The sequence below is a fragment of the Sinohyriopsis cumingii genome, unplaced genomic scaffold, assembly GCF_028554795.1.
Source record: "Sinohyriopsis cumingii isolate HCF-2022 unplaced genomic scaffold, ASM2855479v2 utg001246l, whole genome shotgun sequence".
NCBI classification, from domain to species: domain Eukaryota; kingdom Metazoa; phylum Mollusca; class Bivalvia; order Unionida; family Unionidae; genus Sinohyriopsis; species Sinohyriopsis cumingii.
In genome coordinates, this window is record NW_028315975.1 from 486,416 (window position 1) to 505,141 (window position 18,726).

General features: G+C 37.8%; 1 protein-coding gene across 2 annotated transcripts in view; it reads left to right on the forward strand.

Moving 5' to 3' along the window:
• LOC149772695 (uncharacterized) overlaps nucleotides 1–18,726 on the forward strand; it is an 85,173-nt gene that overhangs the window by 50,511 nt on the left and 15,936 nt on the right. The window contains exon 1 of one of the 2 annotated variants that reach the window (XM_089947479.1): nucleotides 459–5,717. The exons of the other annotated variant lie outside the window; for it this stretch is intronic. The gene's annotated coding sequence lies outside the window, so the exon portion shown is untranslated. Of the gene's footprint in view, nucleotides 1–458; nucleotides 5,718–18,726 lie in introns of those variants that run through there. 2 annotated transcript variants of the gene reach the window in all.

Sequence of the window (18,726 nt, forward strand, 5' to 3'; positions counted from 1 at the left end):
ACATTTACTCCAAGCAAGGGCTTGTTGCCAAACACTGGATATAAACTATCCGAGGAATTATTTATTATAAAAATTAAAAGACAGGTGTGACTAACTAGGTGCAGTATACAACCGACATTTTATGGTTGCATTCTTCTTTTCTGTGTAAAAATTTGACCAATATAAATTTAAACATTCGCTTGTACGTTGTACCAGTATGGGCCTGCCCCTTTAGCTACTAGGGAAAAGCTAATTAGGGATGCTGATAGTTTGATAGCTGAGCAAATAAATCACGAGGGATGCCTTTGTTAAGAAGAAGTTGAGAAAGTGAGAACAGATTTGGTACAGAACCCTCGTTAGCTTTGTCCTTTAAATAGCCCCCTCCCCCCCCCCCCCCCGTTGAGTATCAGCACAGGAAGTGAGCTGATTCGTCGACTAATGTTTGCTGAGAGGACACGCTATCACAGTCGCAACTTCAATGTCATTTTAATTAGCTGTGAAAATAACTATTTAATTGCTTGACACTGGAACTGAAACAATAACCCACCAGGGTTATTCATATGGATGCTTACCAGCAGACGATGTTCTACCCATTTTACCGAAACGAATGGTAACCTGGCAATTTCTCCTTTATGCGATCGCCAAAATTTACCATTTTTACAAGGCGCATTGAAGCAAAGTCAACTTATAAATCTCAAATATAGAAACTAACAGAAAGCCTGATTTGCGTTCTGTTTATGTATGTAATTTTCGTAAAAGTATCTTCAGATTCAGTGGATTTATTTCAACTTGCAAACACCATATAAAGTCAACGGTAAATATGCCAGCTGACTACAGATATGGCGGTTGATGACGTCATTCGGGAACTATCTTATGCAATTACAATTTGTAGAATTTATTCCAATGACTTCATTGTGAGACGTTTTTGATGTTTATGTTCTCTTAGAAAACTTGTATTGAAAACTTTTTGTGCTGTGTTGTTGGTCTTCGCGAAGCTGACATGGAGAAGATGGTTGATCTGCCAAATTGGATAATTAAGTGGTTGGTAAGTATGTACACATCTTTCAGAACTATTGATAGAATGGAACCTAATATTTGGAATTGAGTTTGCTTTGGGAAGACGAGGGTATACATTAATAGTTTTCTTGTGTTGGTATGCTTATTTGTAAGTTTGGTTTCATTGGGAATGAAAGCCTAATTTTAGAGTGATACTTATTGCAAATATTGATATTGTTATGACACTGCAATATATTACGCCAGAACCTCCATATCACGATACGAAACAACATGACAATTAAAGATAATTATTTTATTTGTTAAGTTCATTTATACCTTAAGTGAACAAAATTGTGTGATTTGTTTACTCTTGCTTTTTTCATGTTATGTAAATAATAATAATAATACTAATAATAATAACAACTTTTGTCATGGTATGGATAGTTAGTTATATTGGTCACATACCAGAAGAACTTACGTGATGCATTTCTGCCGTCGTCCGTTCGTCTTTTAACACAAATTATTTATTGACAATGGCTTTGATATCACTGCATATATCTTTGAACTTACCGAAATGTACCAAATGATCAAAAAGGAATATACACTTTGCTATGATGACATTTGTACTACCGCTCCGGTGGCCTTGTGGTTAAAGCGCCCGCCTCGAACGCGGGAGGTCGTGGGTTCGATCCCCAGCCGAGTCATACCAAAGACTTAAAAAAATGGTACTAACAGCTGCTTCGCTTGGCGCTCAGCATTAAGAGGTTAGTGTTAGGACTGGTCGACATGTCTGCGGCATGATGCCCCAGTGCTAGACACCACTATAAACTGCCACACGGCAGACATCGTAGCGATATGACTGAAAGATTGTTGAAGCTACGTTAGATATCCAAAACACATACACACATCTGTACCGTTACATTGGAATGAAAAACATAATAACATAGAATTAGGATACAGGTGCGACATATACTTTAGAACAGACGGAGTGAATCCATCAGATAATCAAGACGTATTTCAGTTATTCTAACCCACTTTTGTAACTATTAAAAAGAGTACTTGCTGATATAATTTAGATATTACTAAAATAAGAGGCAAAGATTAAATTCCATTGAAAATAATGTCAGTCATTGAAAATAAATAGTTAAATAAACAGTTACAGTCTGCTTTTGATGGATGGAAACAGAAGTTATGAGGAAAAGTAGGAAGCTATAAAATAATCTGTTATATGATGTAACAAACGGGGCTGCATGAATTTCTTACATCTTGGACAACACACAGATGACAATATCATCTCGTGTTTGGTAACTTTCAGACAAACAAGTATGCTATAACGCCTGACAATGGTGGCAATACTAAACAGCATCAACATCAGCAAACAGCGATTCCATAATGATTGGTAATAATAGTCCGACACACACAGGGCTTAAGTAAACACCTGCAATGGAAAACGACGTGTGTGGGGTGGTATATTTGAATTTCAGTGCGAATGTTAATCACGATGAATTATAATCTCAATTAGGTAATTGAACAATTCAAAGTGGCAACCACCATCTGGTGACATCTTTGTTGTTAACAGTGTTGTTCTAAAGTACACATTTCTATCATGTAAATAAGTTATTTATTTCAAAGCTTAATATTAAATAGGTTTTCTAGGTGATAAGTTTTGGGATGACTTCTCCAACCATTTGGGGCGATTTCTTCAACCACTCCAGATAAGATGGGTCGAGTTCTCCCAGGGAGAGTTCTCCATATACCGTGGAACCGACCTGCCAAAGTATAGCGGGCACAGCCGGCATCATGATTGCTACGCCTCTTGAACGGAGTCATCAGTGACATGGCAGTTGGTTTCGCTTGAAAATGGTGTCGGACTGATGTCTAATATGAAGATCTTGTTATCATTAAGTTTTTCTAAATGGATGGTCATATCAACATTGGGTTTTCACTAAAAGACTTCTTGTGATGTTTTGGCCCAGAAGTGGCGCCAATCAGATGTGCAATATGGCCGTGACATGACTGTTCCTCTTGGTCCTAATAAATAGGTTTTAATGGGAGAAAAAGAATTAAGAATTAAAATATAATGACTGGATTCATATTTTAAGATGTTGACCCCTATCAGATTGGTGGAGCGCGATGGTAGTGTATCCATAATATCATCTATTTATAAGCTCGATAATGCTGCTAAAAAAAAATCGAGAGTCGGACGAAATAGTTTCTATTAACTGAAATTGAGCACCGTTAGATTTGAAAATAAAATCAGGTATCCTTTTTGCTGATGCCCCAGAGGCGATCCTTTATTTTCACTTGAAATTCCTACTTGGTCTCACGCACGTAATATTTGCCACATAAATGACAGGTGAGTAAATAAACTATTTGACACATAAATGACTGGTGAGTAAATAAACACCGTTACGTTTGGTAAATATACATGAGGTTTGCATAAGTGCTTTAACGATTTTTGATTTTTCCATTTTAAGGCAAGTATTGCAACTTATGTTGAAATTCAGTACTTTATTTGTGATTAAACGGAATTTTTCTGGCCTTTTTGAAGGCGGTTCATCTGATTTGTTGAGTGTCAGCAAAGATCAGGCTGGTTAGTTATTTCGACTGTGATATGTATCTTAAAACCTATTTATAGTAATACTTCTGAATGGATAGTCGAATTGACATGGGGGTCTTCACAAAAAAAAAAAAAAATTCTTATAATATACAAGGCCCTAAATCAGATGTACAATATGGCTGCCATGTTAGCCATCTACTACAAATAATTCAGTGTTTTATTGTTTTGTTCTTCTGACTGCCTCACATTGTTCTAAGTGCACACATAAGAATAATTGTACCTTTTGCATAAGATGGACCAATGAAGTCTGGAATGAGCTTGACTCCAGAGATTCATATAGAGGGGCCCTTCATCTCAGGGTAGTTGGTCTCTTATTCTCACTTGGTCTACTGTACCCAGCACCCAGAGTCTAGTTAATTCCGCGACTCATTCCCGCCAACACCTCCTCATCAGTTCGCATCCACTAAGTAGGCTGGAGGCTTAGCATCATTTAGAAAGATAAGCGGTCTTTCCTTCATCCTGGAGTTACTACAGCACATTAGAATCCCTTCTCAGATGAAAAACAAGTACAGGTATGCTGCATTGTGCTCCTATATCATTTTACCAGAATGACATAGTGATGCAAAGCCACTCTCCTGCTTGTGGTGTTTTTGATGATGGTGCGATTTCTATCCTCACCGACTCCAATGAGTTCTAGGTAGAAACAGCTCGACTGAGGCCCATCAGATGCTCTCATTTGGATGAAGTGGAGGAATTCTGTTTTTTTTTTTTTGGGTCTTTTTCTCCCTTTACCGGAAGACCCATGGTATCTCCAGTTACAGGGTATATTTTCAAAAGTGGTACATTACCGCCCCTCCCTTGCCCCGTTGGATGCAGGTGCATACCAAGTGGGTATTGCATCTGGAGCCCAGACACCTTCCCGTTAAAGCAAAAGAAATAATTAGGCAGAAAATCTGGCTTTAGGTCACAATAGCTTCTTATGCAGATTTAGTATGCTTGACTGCATTTTCGGTTAAGTGACCAAATTATTAACAAATTAAAACACGCCAAATAAATCCAGTTTGATTAGTTGTCACAGTTTTAAGCGGTTTTGTCTATCAAACGGGAGACGACGCTAGACGGCTCTTGCGACCAATATTTAAATTTTCTCGAAATGGCAAGTTCATTTGCCCTAGTACTGTCTGCGCTTTCGTATGTAAAAAGCCGACATTATTACATCCGAATGTATTCATGGTTTAAAGGTCAACTGTCTATATTTAGCCTCAATGTCATTGGGCCTTTTGTACAACATATTCAACATATTTTTTGAAAATGCAGCAAAACTAAATAAACGAATATACGCTGATCTATGATTACTTTCTAAATACTTTGGCTATCATTTTACAAAATAAAGCTACATTGTTTGAGAATATTTGCGGAGAAAAAAAAAATTGGTCAACAGTAACTCTTCCGGTCACGTGGGTACGTAAACTGTAAACAAGGCGTCAATACGGCATTCATTTAGTTCAAAAACACACAAATCTTTTTTTTTTTTTAATGACAGAGGAGACATTATACCAGAGAGGCAGGTTATGCAAACGTGTTTTCATTCATTACACTAAATTTATTAAAAAATGAGGGTACAATGTTACAATGCTTGGTGTGTAATGTATTTTCGAAGCTAGTCTTGTGACGGGCGATATCTGGAGGCATTGGTAGGCCTATTTCATTAAAATTTTCATGTTTTGTTAAGGCAAATTGAAGTAAAAATTTAAATTACTTTGATGAAAAGAAAACAAATACGTGGTATTTAATGTGTATAGCAATCTATTCTGAATATCGACATCATACAGAACAACCAATCGACCTGTGCCATATCACGTTACTAAAAATAAAATATTCGTAAATATTTCGTGAACACTCATTGCCAGTTCTTTCTCGTAATCTCTGATTTCACTGTTTAATACTACATCATGAACTGTATAATACAGCCCAAAATTGGTCAGAATTATTCAAAAAATAATTTTAAAAAGGTGACATTCCAAATTGTTATTGTTGTAACATGTACTTGACACCCTAGAAATTCAGATGTACTGTATTAAATCAGTGGAAAACCTGTACAACATGAAAAAGTGAACGTGGAATTCGTCAGGTATTTTGTCCATGTGATTGACATCCTTGTAAAATTGTGGAAGTATACAATGTAAGTTATTTTTTATTTGTTTATTTTTTTTTTGTCATCAATTTTAAAGATATGAAAATTTACCAGAACTATCTTATCATATTTCAGTTCTAAAGTGGCAATTGTTGTTTACTAAATTGTGATTTCAGATCAGCATATATCTGTACAAGAACACTGTAATGATTATGCAGTTAGTTTTAAGACTACAATATAATTTCAACTTGTGTATGACTCATCATTATGGTATTTCATGCCAAAATGAAGGTGAAGGTGAGTTTTGAAAAAATCAGAAAAAGGCTTAACTAGTACCGAAACAATGAAAAAGTTAGTTTCTTAATTAGAGCTGAATGTTAAAACAAACCCCACCTATATATTACCATATGTAAAAATATGCAGATTTCAGCTTCAGAGAACTATGAGGTTAAGATTTTGCAAAAAGTGGCCGAAGACCATTATTAAAATGGTGGATGGTGCATGTGTTTGTGAATGCACGCCGTGAATTTATTTGAAAAGATATAAGGATGAGTTAAATTTTGAATTCTGCACACACACATTAAGCATAAAGCTTTACATTGTAAGAGCAGCATAAAATTTCAACATATGTATTATTCTAGGATATGATATTTCATGCAAACATGGTGGGAGGGGGCACAGTAAGGCTTCATAAGTACCTGGAACATAGTTGAAGTCTATTTATTCTTATAGCTGACTGTAATGTTCACCCAACATTTCTATATGACCATATGTAAGAAATATACAAACTTCAGCTTGAAATAAAATGAGGTCACAAGTTTGCAAAAATTCACCAAGACCAACATTAAAAAATGGTGGACAATACATGTGTTTGAATGCTTCCTGTGAATTTATATTAAAAGATAATGAAGATAAATTCATTTTTAAATTCAACACACTTGAAAATTATGCAGGGAAAATGTTCCATTTTTAATTCTATAATTTTGAAAAAATCATTACCTGTTGTTTCAAACTTTGTTTATCGTGTTTGATCACCAGATGAACATGAACAGATAACTTTGATCCAGTGAGTCAGTGTAAATAAATTAATGAAAGGATCTGTATCGACATTAGTATAGATTTCGTTGTGTGAACTAATTGAAAGGCAGATATGATTCTTTAATTTTTAATTGATTAAACAAAGAATTAATTTGTGTGTGCATTGTTGTGTTTGAAATGAAACAGTTAACGCTAATTTATTAGTTGCTTATGTTCATATTTAAATGACAGAATTATGTCATAATCACTTTAGAAGTAGCTGTCAAGCAAGCTGATATTTACTTTGTGGATAAAAAGAGTTTGCTAAATTGCGCAATGTTGGTACTAAGGAAGATTCAGAAAAAGGAAAATTCATGAAAAAGTGGAGAGATAAAATGTAAGACTGCAACTGAATGCAATGTAACTATTTTTCCAAGGAGACACAAACCAGTTTCTGTGGCAGCAAACAATGTCAGATATGATAAAACTAAATGACAGAAATTTCAGCAGCATTGGGTTCATTCTTATCCCTTGCTAGAATTTATTGACGTAGAAGAATAGATTTTTGCTGTTATTGTAAACAATATCTAAAACTGGCACAGGATGGAAATTCAACCATTGTCAATGGAACTGACAAATTCAGGATTGAACCAATCAAGTCTGATGACATTTCTAGACCTTACAAGACCTGTGCAGCACAATATATATATGATACTAGTTAACATGTGCAGATCAGTATGTGCATGACACTAGTCAGCATGTGCAGCACAGTATATATATGACACCAGCCAACACAGCAACACAGTATATGCATGACATTTCAAAACCTCATAAAGCATGTGGCATGACAGTATATGCATAACAGTAGCCAGCATGTGCAGCACAGTATTTGTATGACATTAGCCAGCATGTGCAGCACAGTATATGTATGACATTAGTCAGCATGTGTGGAAAACACGCAAAGTTAGAGTTGCTGACACTACCCTTGTAAAGGCCCTTTCAGAACTAAATGAGATTGAATTGGAAGAGAAAAAAAAAAAAGGAGAGCCCAAGAGCCCACTTTAAAATAGCCAACACCAAATTATGTTATGAAAACCATGATTTTCTCTCTGCATTGCAAGAAGAATGGTGTTGAATTTGATGACAGTTAGAAGAACAGATTGAGGGCAAGGGTATGCATATGTGAGATTTGGATTTTGAACGTAGCTTTAAGAATTTTTTAGTCATACCCCTACGATGTCTGCGCTGTGGCAGTTTATAGTGATGTCTAGCTCTGGGGACATATAGCATGATGTCCCGCCCAGTCACATTATCCTAACACCAGGACGACCAGTCCTAACACAAACCTCTTAATGCTGAGTGCCAAGTGGGGCAGATATTATTACCATTTTTTATAAGTCTTTGATATGACTTGGCTGGGGATTGAACCCACTACCACCCACATCCGAGGCAGACACTCTAACCACTAGGTCACCAGAGCAGTGATGAGGGCAAGAGACTTTGTTCTCTCAATCAATTAGATGTTGAGAGAAGAAGTTAATAAATTCCTTTCTATTCTTGCTGATGGAGGTATTGATGCTAGTATATCAGAGTAGGAGATAGTGCATCTAACTTAGATTCTAAGATACATGGACAGTAGAAAACTAAAATCATCATTGGTAAGCATTAGGTTGAAATAAAATCCGGCAGCAAAAACATATAATACCTGAAGTTGCCAAATGTGTAGTATCAACCCAAAGTATTGATGCTACCATATCAGAGTAGGAGATGGTGCATCTAACTTAGATTCTAAGATACATGGACAGTAGAAAACTAAAATCATCATTGGTAAGCATTAGGTTGAAATAAAATCCGGCAGCAAAAACATAATACCTGAAGTTGCCAAATGTGTAGTATCAACCAGTATTTAAAAAAATTAAATTCTTTTATATTTCAAAAAAATTAAATTCTTTTAAAGTGCATGCACCTCATAAAATCTTTGCAAGTGATTACAACTTTGTCACAAGTGAAAAGTAAGGTGGGATAAATAAATTTTTTGAAAGCACTTGTCCAGGATAAGTGGTTGAAAACAAAATCTGATCAGCATTTTGAAAATCTTTTTAATACTTTTGAATGGGAAGTCATTTTAATACTGTTTTTTTTTATGTCTTGTTGGTTCTAAATGAAAATGTTGCTGATCTGAATTGCAGCGTGGCTGCCATGTGGCCAGCTTGAAAATCTTATTAACACTACTTTCTCTGATGGTCATATCAGCAATGGGTTTTTACTTAAAGACTTATAATCTTTTGCTGATCCAAAATTAATATGGTTTCGGTTTGATGCCCAGCATGACACCATCTTGAAAATCTTAAATTAGCTACATCGTTTAAATGGAAAGCCATTTTTGCATGGGGTTCTCTTGAGAAGAATTCTTACGGTGTCTAGTTGTTCCTGAATGAAAATGACAAATCCACAACATGGCCACCATGGCAGCCACATTTAAAAAAAAAAATATTGTTATCTCTAGTTCTACCAATAGATTGCTATATCAATGTGAAGTTTTCACCAGTATGCATCTTATGGTACCTAACTGGTACTAAAGGGAAATAGTGCTTGTTTTGCGTACAGTATGGCGACCATGATTCCTGTTTTGAAAACCATTTGGTCACTTCTCCGCCAGAATGGATGATTTTTATGATATGGGGTTTCCACCAAAAGACTTATATTAATGTCTTCTTATTAAATGAGAATATGTATAGCCTATCGTTTGCTGAAAAATGGCATTAAACCCTACAACAACAACTAAATGAGAATACATGTAGTGCCAATCAGATATCCAATATGTCTGCCACATATCCATTTTGTCTGCCACAGCACCTAATTTGAAAATCTTATCGCTACAGACGTAGTGGTGCAACTTTGATATGTAACCATTAAGAATGATGTATGTGGTAGGCTTGCAAAAAATATTAGCCACACATCCAATATATCTGCCATTGCACATAATTTGAAAATCTTATTGCTGCAGACGTAGTGGTGCAAACTTTTTGTAGATGTTTTGTAACAGCACATTTTGTCGTTGTCAGCATGAAATGTAACCATGAAGAATGTTGTATGCGATAGGCTTGCAATAAATATTAGCTTGCAGTGGTTAATCTTTGCTCAGTTTGTGGCATGAGTGAATTTTGGCATGAGGACCTGCTAGGACAATGGTCTGACAGAGATGTTAACATAAGGTCAAGTGGAGGAAATGACATAGTAGAGACAAGCCAGAGACTAATTTTGGGATCTCTTTGGCCATTTGAAACTGGTGTCATAAAATGATAATGTCCAGGAACAGTTATTAACTCATTTGGCCCCAATCACGTCTGTAGATGTGATCCGGTTTCTGCATTCAATGGCCAATCCTGCCTGTAGTCGTGGTTTGTTTAATGCATTCAGTGGCTAATAACGTATCCAGTCGTGATAAATGTGTGTTAGATACAACGTCTCTGATTGGTTACAAATGTATTTTTCCAAGAACTAAACAACTTTTTAAGCCAATCAGAAATGTTTTTACTTTCATTTGTTCAGAAGCCAAGGGTTACTGTTTGAGAGCAGTTTCACTACACATGTTCTGTTCATGAAAATCTTAAATGATGGACGTAAGAGTGATTTTTGCTGAGTGCAAAAATGAGGAGTTTCTTGGGTTTGACCTTGAAAATATTGAGCAAGCTGAGGAAAGATATGTTTGGCAGTTGGATATTTTGCGAGATTTAGATTTGGACATAGAAGTTTCTGAGATTGAATTGTCAGAAGATGATGATGAGTTCTTGCAGATAAACATTACACATAATTTTGTTGTTGTTGTTGTTGTGGGGTTTAATGCCATTTTTCAGCACACGATAGGCTGTACATGGCAGCCAGTATTAATAGTGGAGGATAAACTCGGGGGGAAAATCCCGGAAAGAACCACCAACCCACAGGAAGCTACTGGCAAGCTTTCTCACATACCACATTGGCTGAATCCGAGACTCGAACCAGCGCAGACAGAGGTGAGATGGCAGTGATCCATAACGGAGAGCATTTTAGACCACTTGGCTACTTGGGACCCCCCAACCATAATTTTGTAAATAGTTTATAAATAAGTTGTGAAAGACTTGGACAGATAGGGAAAAAAAATACATCACTGTGTAGACAAATTCATTTGGAATAATTTGAGAAAATTTTGTGGATTTTAATTGGATATAAGAAGAGAAATTAAGATAAGAGTAAATGCTTGTGCACAATGTTTTCAAAATTTTTCAAACAGATAAAAACTCTGGGGCACAAGCAGCTAGATATAACTTAGTGCTTCTAGTGCTTCTGGGGCATAGCAGCAGAGATACTGATAACAGAGCTGAGGCTGAATGAGTTAATAAAGGTGGACTAAAGAGAAATATTCTGACTTCAATGGGAGTGTTAAAATTGTGGCAGTTCAAGAAAGTTGATCTTGATTGGCTAAGCTTAGATGAAATTCATTGTTTTAAGTAATTTCCCTTGCAAAATTTGGCAGTCCAAGTATGGAAGGGGAAGCTGGCTCCAAAATCAGTAAAAAGTCTTATCTGATTAAAATTGTCCAAGGAGCAAGAGTCTGGAAGAAATTGAGGAACACAGGAATAAGAGATTTGGCTTCATAGAAAAGGGAGTGAGTTCCGGAAAAGTACATGGAAAAGAAATAGCTCCATTTCTTTCCTTTACAGTGGGAAGGAGTACAGACTGCATCCATTTTACGGATGCTGGACTGTCACCAAGAGCGATTTAGATAGGATTTAAAGCGAACAGGTTATGCCTGACATGCTGGCAATTTAAGTTAGCTCACTCATTCACTCAATACTATGATTAAATTGTTTTATCAGTATAATAAAACTTCTAATTGCAATTTGCATGAATGTTGTAATACTGTTTCTAAGAGAAAGTGTATCATTCAAAGATCATGTTCAATTTCATTTTGGTCATTGATTAAATTGTTATACTTTACATACAGGGGCTCATGTTGTCATATTGTTTATCTTTGCTCAGAGATATGCCATTCCATCCATGAATTTCATATTTTTATGCTATTAATTATTCGATCCAGGCAATAACACCATTGCCATCATCTAGGTGATATTAACTAAAACACCATAACAGGTTGTGGGGGGGGGGGTGTCATATATCACCCACCCACTCACAGTAGAATATAGGAGATGGTTTCAACATTCAGCAGTGAAAAGGAAGAAATGGTCTTATCTTATATTCATGTAAATTCTCAGGACCGCACTGGTGGCTAAAGTGTGTAGCGCATCCACCTCAGATGTGGGGTTGCAGGTTCAAACCCCATCCGGATCTTACCAAAGACTTTTTAAATGGTACTTACATCTGCCTTGTTTGGCACTCAGCATTTAGAGGTTATTATTAGGACTGGTTGACCTGGGGTAAGGATAATGTGACTGGATGGGACATGAAACCACATGTCTGCGATATGATGCCCCAGTGCTAGACATTATTATAAACTGCCACACTGCAGATATCGTAGCAATTTAACTAAAATTGTTAAAGTTACTTTAAAAATCTAAATCACACACACATATTTCTCTCTGTAGTGCATATTCCCTGTTGAAGGAATCTTGTTTTTATTTGTTTATATTTGTTGTGGCAGCTGATTTGAACATTTTGTTATTGCTGAAATATATCAGAGATGGTCACAATACTCAACAGTTTAAAAGAAAAATTGATCTTATCCTAAATTCCCAAAAGGTCTTTTCACTTAGTTAAGTGTCATTTCTTCTGAGGAACTCTGTTTTTGATGTAATTCCAGAAACACATTTTTGTTACAGGTGTTGAAAGGAGATACAAAATGTTCGTAACTCTTGAATATTTGCAAACAGATCATTTGGCATTACGTGCATCAACTAAGATTTCACTATCCAACATTTTTAGTTTTCTTTTTGTTTAATAGCAGTTATTTAAAGAATATTGGATTAATGAGTGTGAACTTAGAACAGTTTTAATTGACACAAGTCATTCATTCATTCATTCATTCATTCACTGACTGTCATAAGTGCATCACTGATGATTTTGGGAAATCCCTCTCCATTTTGTCATTCTCCACTGCTCTTTGGGACTTTGCAAAGTCCAAACCTGTCCACTCTTTGATATTATCTTATCTTCTCTTCTGTCTGCCTTATTTTCTCATCCCTCTAACTGTGCCATGTAGTATTGTCTTTGACAGGCCAGATGAGTGTGAGACGTGATCATACCATCTTAGTTTGCATTTCTTTACAGTGGTGAACAGATCTTCATAAGGTCTAATTGTACCTTGGATTCTAATGTGCACCTCCTCATTAGAGACGTGATCTAAGTATGAGATTTTCAGGATCCTTCGATAGCATCTCATCTCTAAGGAATGGATTCTTCTCTCTAGTTATGCCGTTAGGGTCCATGTCACACATGCAGGAATATGGAAATGACGACGGAGTGCATAAGCTTGAGCTTGCTGACTTTCCAAATAGACTTCAGCCTACCAGAGCAGTTGTTGTCAATGCAATCCTGGAATGAACCTCAGGTTTTGAACCTTCGTTAGAGGTGATAACACCTAAGTACTAGAAGCTTGTTACTGTGTCTAGCTTCTATCCATTCACTCTTGTTTCTTTTTTGAATGCTGTTTGAGTTGTTTGTTGCAATCACATAATTGTAAATGGTTCACTGCCAAGGTGTATTTAGTTAGGGAATCAAGGTACTATGAGGTGAGACAATACCCAGGTGTATAACATTCCATTAGGGAATAATGATAATGCGAGGTAAAACAGTACCCAAGTCTATAACATTCCATCAGGGAATCATGATAATGTGAGGTAAGAGTGCACAGGTGTATATCGTTCCATTAGGGAATCATGATGCTGCAAGGTAAAACAGTAACCAGGTGTATAACATTCCATCATGGAATCATGATGCTGCAAGGTAAAACAGTAACCAGGTGTATAACATTCCATCATGGAATCATGTTTGTGCAAGGTAAGACAGTGCTCAGGTGTATAATGTTCCATTTGTGAATCATGATGCTGCAAGGTAAACCATAACCCAGGTGTATAACATTCCATCAGGGAATTATGTTTGTGAGAGGTAAGACAGTGCTCAGGTGTGTATAATGTTCCTTTAGGGAATCATGATGCTGCAGGGTAAAACAGTAACCAGGTGTATAGCATACCATTTGGGGAGCATGATAGTGCAAGGTAAGACAGTACCCAAATATATAACAGTCTATCAGGGGAGCATGATTCTGCAATGTAAAACATAACCCAGGTGTATAACATTCCATCAAGGAATCATGATTGTGTGAGGTAAGACAGAACCCAAGTGTATAATGTTCCATTAGGGAATCATCATGCTCCAAGGTAAAGCAGTAACCATGTGTATAACATTCCATCAGGGAATCATGTTTGTGCAAGCTAAGACAAAATGCTCATGTGTTAACATTCCATTAGGGAATCGTGTTTGTGCAAGGTAAGACATGGCTCATGATGCTGCAAGCTAAAACATAACCCAGGTGTATAACATTCCATCAGGGAATCATGTTTGTGCAAGGTAAGACATGGTTCAGGTGTATAATGTTCCATTAAGGAATCATGATGCTGCAAGGTAAAACATATCCCAGGTGTATAACATTCCATCATGGAATCATGATAGTCTGAGGTAAAACAGTACCCAAGTGTATTACAATCTATTAGGAGATCATGATACTACAAGGTAAAACATAACCCAGGTGTATAACATTCCATCAAGGAATCATGATAGTATGAGGTAAGACAACCCATGTTTATAATATTCTATTAGGGGATCATGATATTGTTAGGTAGGACAATGTTCAGGTGTATAACATTCCGTTAGAGAATCATGATACTGGTCATGTAGTATCAAGACAGTGATGTCCTTTATTATTTCTCCCAGACAGGTTCACTTACGGTTTCAAACTGATTTTATGAAGAAAATAATACACATAATGGCATTTAAATTCTTCAGGTCACAGTGTATTCTTAAAATACAAATTATGATTGACTAACTATTTTTTAAGTTTCAAAACACAAAATTATATATTTTTATCATCAAACAATAACTGGCCAAAATCGGCTTGTGATAGTTGCTATAACCAGAAACATATATAACACATCTCTATTATATATCTTACTCAGGGAAAGGGTTAAAGGTCAATCAGCTATCAAAACACATGCCTCTGAATGTTCAAAGAGTTTGTCAGCATAACTGAAATCAACACCAGCTATTTGATGGCTTGATGCCTACAGGTTGCCTTGAGCTACAACACAACACTGGAAATAACTGGCAAAGATGAATGAGCATCTTGAAAGCCACAGCTGCTCATCGTGCATCTAAAAACTCAAAGGGCAAAATTGTTTTACTTTCCAAACAGAAAAGGCACATTTTTCATTTTTAGACAACATATTTGCCCACTTTACCTGGAAGTGTGACCCTTTAATAGGGAATCATGATAGTGGGAGGTAAGAAATGCTAAGGTGTTTAACGCTTCATCAGGGAATCATAATTCTGCAAGGTAAAACTGTACCCATGTGTATAACGTTTCATTAGTAAATAATGATGGTGTGAGGTAAGACAGTACCAACGTGTATAATGTTCCATTAGGGAATCATGATGGTACGAGGTAAGACAAAACTGAGATGTATAACGTTCCATTAAGGAATCATGATACATGTAGTGCAAGGTAAAACAGTACCCAGGTGTATAATGTTCCATTATGGAATCATAATAGTGCGAGGTAAAACAGTACCCAGGTGTATAATGTTCCATTAGGGCATCATGATGGTGCAAGGTAAAACAGTACCCAGGTGTATAACGTGTCATTGGGGAATCATGATACATGTAGTGCAAGGTAAAACAGTACCCAGGTGTATAACATTCCATTAGGGTATCATGATACGTGTAGTGCGAGGTAAAACAGTACCTAGGTGTATATTGTTCCATTAGGGAATCATAATAGTGTGAGGTAAAACTGTACCCATGTGTATAATGTGCCATTAGGGAATCGTGATACATGTAGTGCAAGGTAAAACAGTACCCAGGTGTATTATGTTCCATTTGGGAATCATGATAGTGTGAGGTAAAATGGTATCCAGGTTTAGAATGTTCCATTAGGGAATTGTGATACTGCTAGATAAATCAGTACCTAGGTGTTTAACATTCCATTAGGGCGGTATGTTAGTGCAAGGTAAAACAAGCTAGTTCTTCCTAATGGTTTAAACAAATTCTAACTTGAGATTGGTGAACAGTATACAATAATTTGAAAATACATAACTGTCTTTATTGACATGTTTTTTACATAGCCAGAGGTAGATGGTTTGTCAGTGAAAGCATAAAAATTGAGCTACAGGTTAAATTGGTGTTTAATTTTAAAATTTCTTCATTGGTTTCTTGTTGATTCATTTTATGTCAAATGATTGCTTATAAACATACACATTTCAGTTGTTCAGCAATAGAGGACACAGACAGATGAAGCGTCGATGTTAGTAATAGGAATAACTCAAGATATAAGAGAAGAGATGTATTTTTAATGATTTTAAAAAAAATGATCAAAATATGTAGAAAATTATATACATATACAAACATTACAAATATATTAGCTTTTTAACGTAATATCAAAGAGAAATTTTGATCATATACTGCTGTAGCATTAGAATTCTATTTGTTGTTTATGTCACTTACCTAATGGTCAGTAATTTTGAATGAAGAATGTTATTTTAGCTAAAGATTGAAACTGAACGCAACATATCATCTTTGGCAGCTCATTCTCAAGAGACCATGCGAATTGCGCTCTTGTAGTGTTGTCTGTCTCTGAGGTTTTGGCATCATCTGCTGTGGCTGTGCAGGCTTATGTGCGAGTGACATTCCCAGTTGCAGTTGGTGCACACATACTGGGAAATCGGAGTTGGTGGGGTTGCTGCCGTGCCCTTCTTTCTGTCGCATTTCTCTGCTGCCAGCCAGGTTGAACAGTCTCTCGTTGGGCCTGGTGTGTAGCTATATGCCATCACTGCACAAGTTGAAGGTGTAGGACAGGAGCAGGGAGAAGAAGATCCTGAAAAGGGTTGGCGCCAGTACACAGCCCTGCTTCACGCTGCTGTTAAGGAGTCTGATGAGGATCCATCATACAGGACTGTTCCCTTCATATCAGCATGGAAAGAGATTATCATGCTGTGGAGTTTTGGGGGGTGACCGATCTTACTAAAAAGTTCAAATAGGCCCATCCTGCTTACCAGGTCAAAGACCTTGATGAGGTTGATGAACATCGTGTAGAGTGGCTGACCTTGCTCTTTGCTCTTCTCTTGGAATTGTTGGAGGGAGAAGATCATGTCTCTTGTTGACCTTCCTGCTTTGAAGCCTCACTGGGATTCCGGGTACACCCAGTCTGCCAGCAGCTGCAGCATGTTGAGGCAGATGCAGGTGTACATTTTGCCAACGTTGATCAGGACCGAGATCCCTCTGTAATTATTACAGTCAGTGAGGTCACCCTTGTTTTTTTAAAGGGTCACAATCGTGCCATCGTGCATGCCTTGGGGGACTGCTCCTTTCTCCCAGCAGAGGCAAAGTAGCTTGTGCAGTGGCTGAAGCAATGTTGGTTTCCCACATTTGATAGCTTCTGGTGGGATGCTGTCGCTACCTGGCGCTTTGTCGTTTTGGAGGGAGTCGATTGCTTCGCTGAACTCCTCCAAGGTGGGCACTTTCTGTATGCTGCTAAGGGCTGCATCGGTGACTGATGTTTCTTGGGAGTATAGCATTGAGTAGTGCTCCACCCATCTGGTCATCTGTTGCTCATGGTCTGTGATCTTCTCTCCCGTTAAGAGATTTCGGGGGGGGGGGGGGCAACCACTTTCACTATAGGGTCTAGAGCTTTCTTGATGCCACTGTACATGCCTTGGATGTTTCCAAACTGGGTACTTAGCTAGATTCCTTCATACAGTTGCTGCCAGTACTCATTCGCGCACCGTCTAGCGAGCTTTGGGTGATGCTTCGGGCACTTATGAGGGCAGCAAATGTCTGATCATTGGGGCATTTTTTTGTAAGCTATGAAGGCTTTTTGTTCGTCCTCAATTTTTGGTTACATCCTTGAAATGTGTGCATTGAACCAGTCCTGGCTGGGCTATTTCTCCAAACATGGACTTGGCAGTGTTGTAGATGGCAGCCTTCATGGCATTCCACTTGGCTATGGCATCATGCTTTGGTGTAGTTTACCTCTCTGAGGGAGTCGCTGGAGTCAGGCCTGGTTTCCTGGAGGGCAGCTATGCTTACATTTAGTCTTGTGAGTCTTGTGAGCTCTCTGTCAAAGATGGCAACCTTCCTGAGGTTGTCCAACTCCCTGAGGTTGTCAGAGATGCCTGTGCACATGGTGCACAAGTTCCAGCTTGTGAATCGAAGAGCTGGAGTCTTCTTTGTTGGTTTCTTGTTTCTTTTGTCTGGTGTGGAATTTCCATCTGCTTGTCATGCTGAACAACACACTGAGCTCCACACACCCACTGGAGCAGGCAGAAGTTGGCAGGTCAGCATTTTACATACTATGGGCTACCTGGCTTGAGGCGGGCGGTAGTTGGCCAGTGGGACGTGATGATCCCTCCCACCATCGAAGCTGACCAATGTCGCCCTTTCCCTACACCAATTGGGTGGGACTTATAACCCGTAGACTGCCAGCTTCTGTGTTGTTTCCTCACTCTGTAGTAAGGCTAGAGTGGCCTCTCCAGGGTGCAAGTCTGGGCATGGAGTATGGAGATCCTGGGCTGCCCAGACGTCAGGATTCCCTTCTTGTCCTTGCTGGTGGGGTCCAAAGGAATGCTGAGCATAACATTTGGCACCAGTTCGGATGCAGGAGTTGCCAGAAGGAAGTCGTAGTTGACACCCAGACGCCTTATGGGCTCCACTCTGGATTCTCTGTCAGAGATTACTCCTGTAGCCTTTCCTTCTCCCGAATATATCCACAAAGCAGCAGAGCCATCATCCAATGGCTGGGACTTGGTGGGTTTGGAATCAGAGTTTCCTTCTCCTA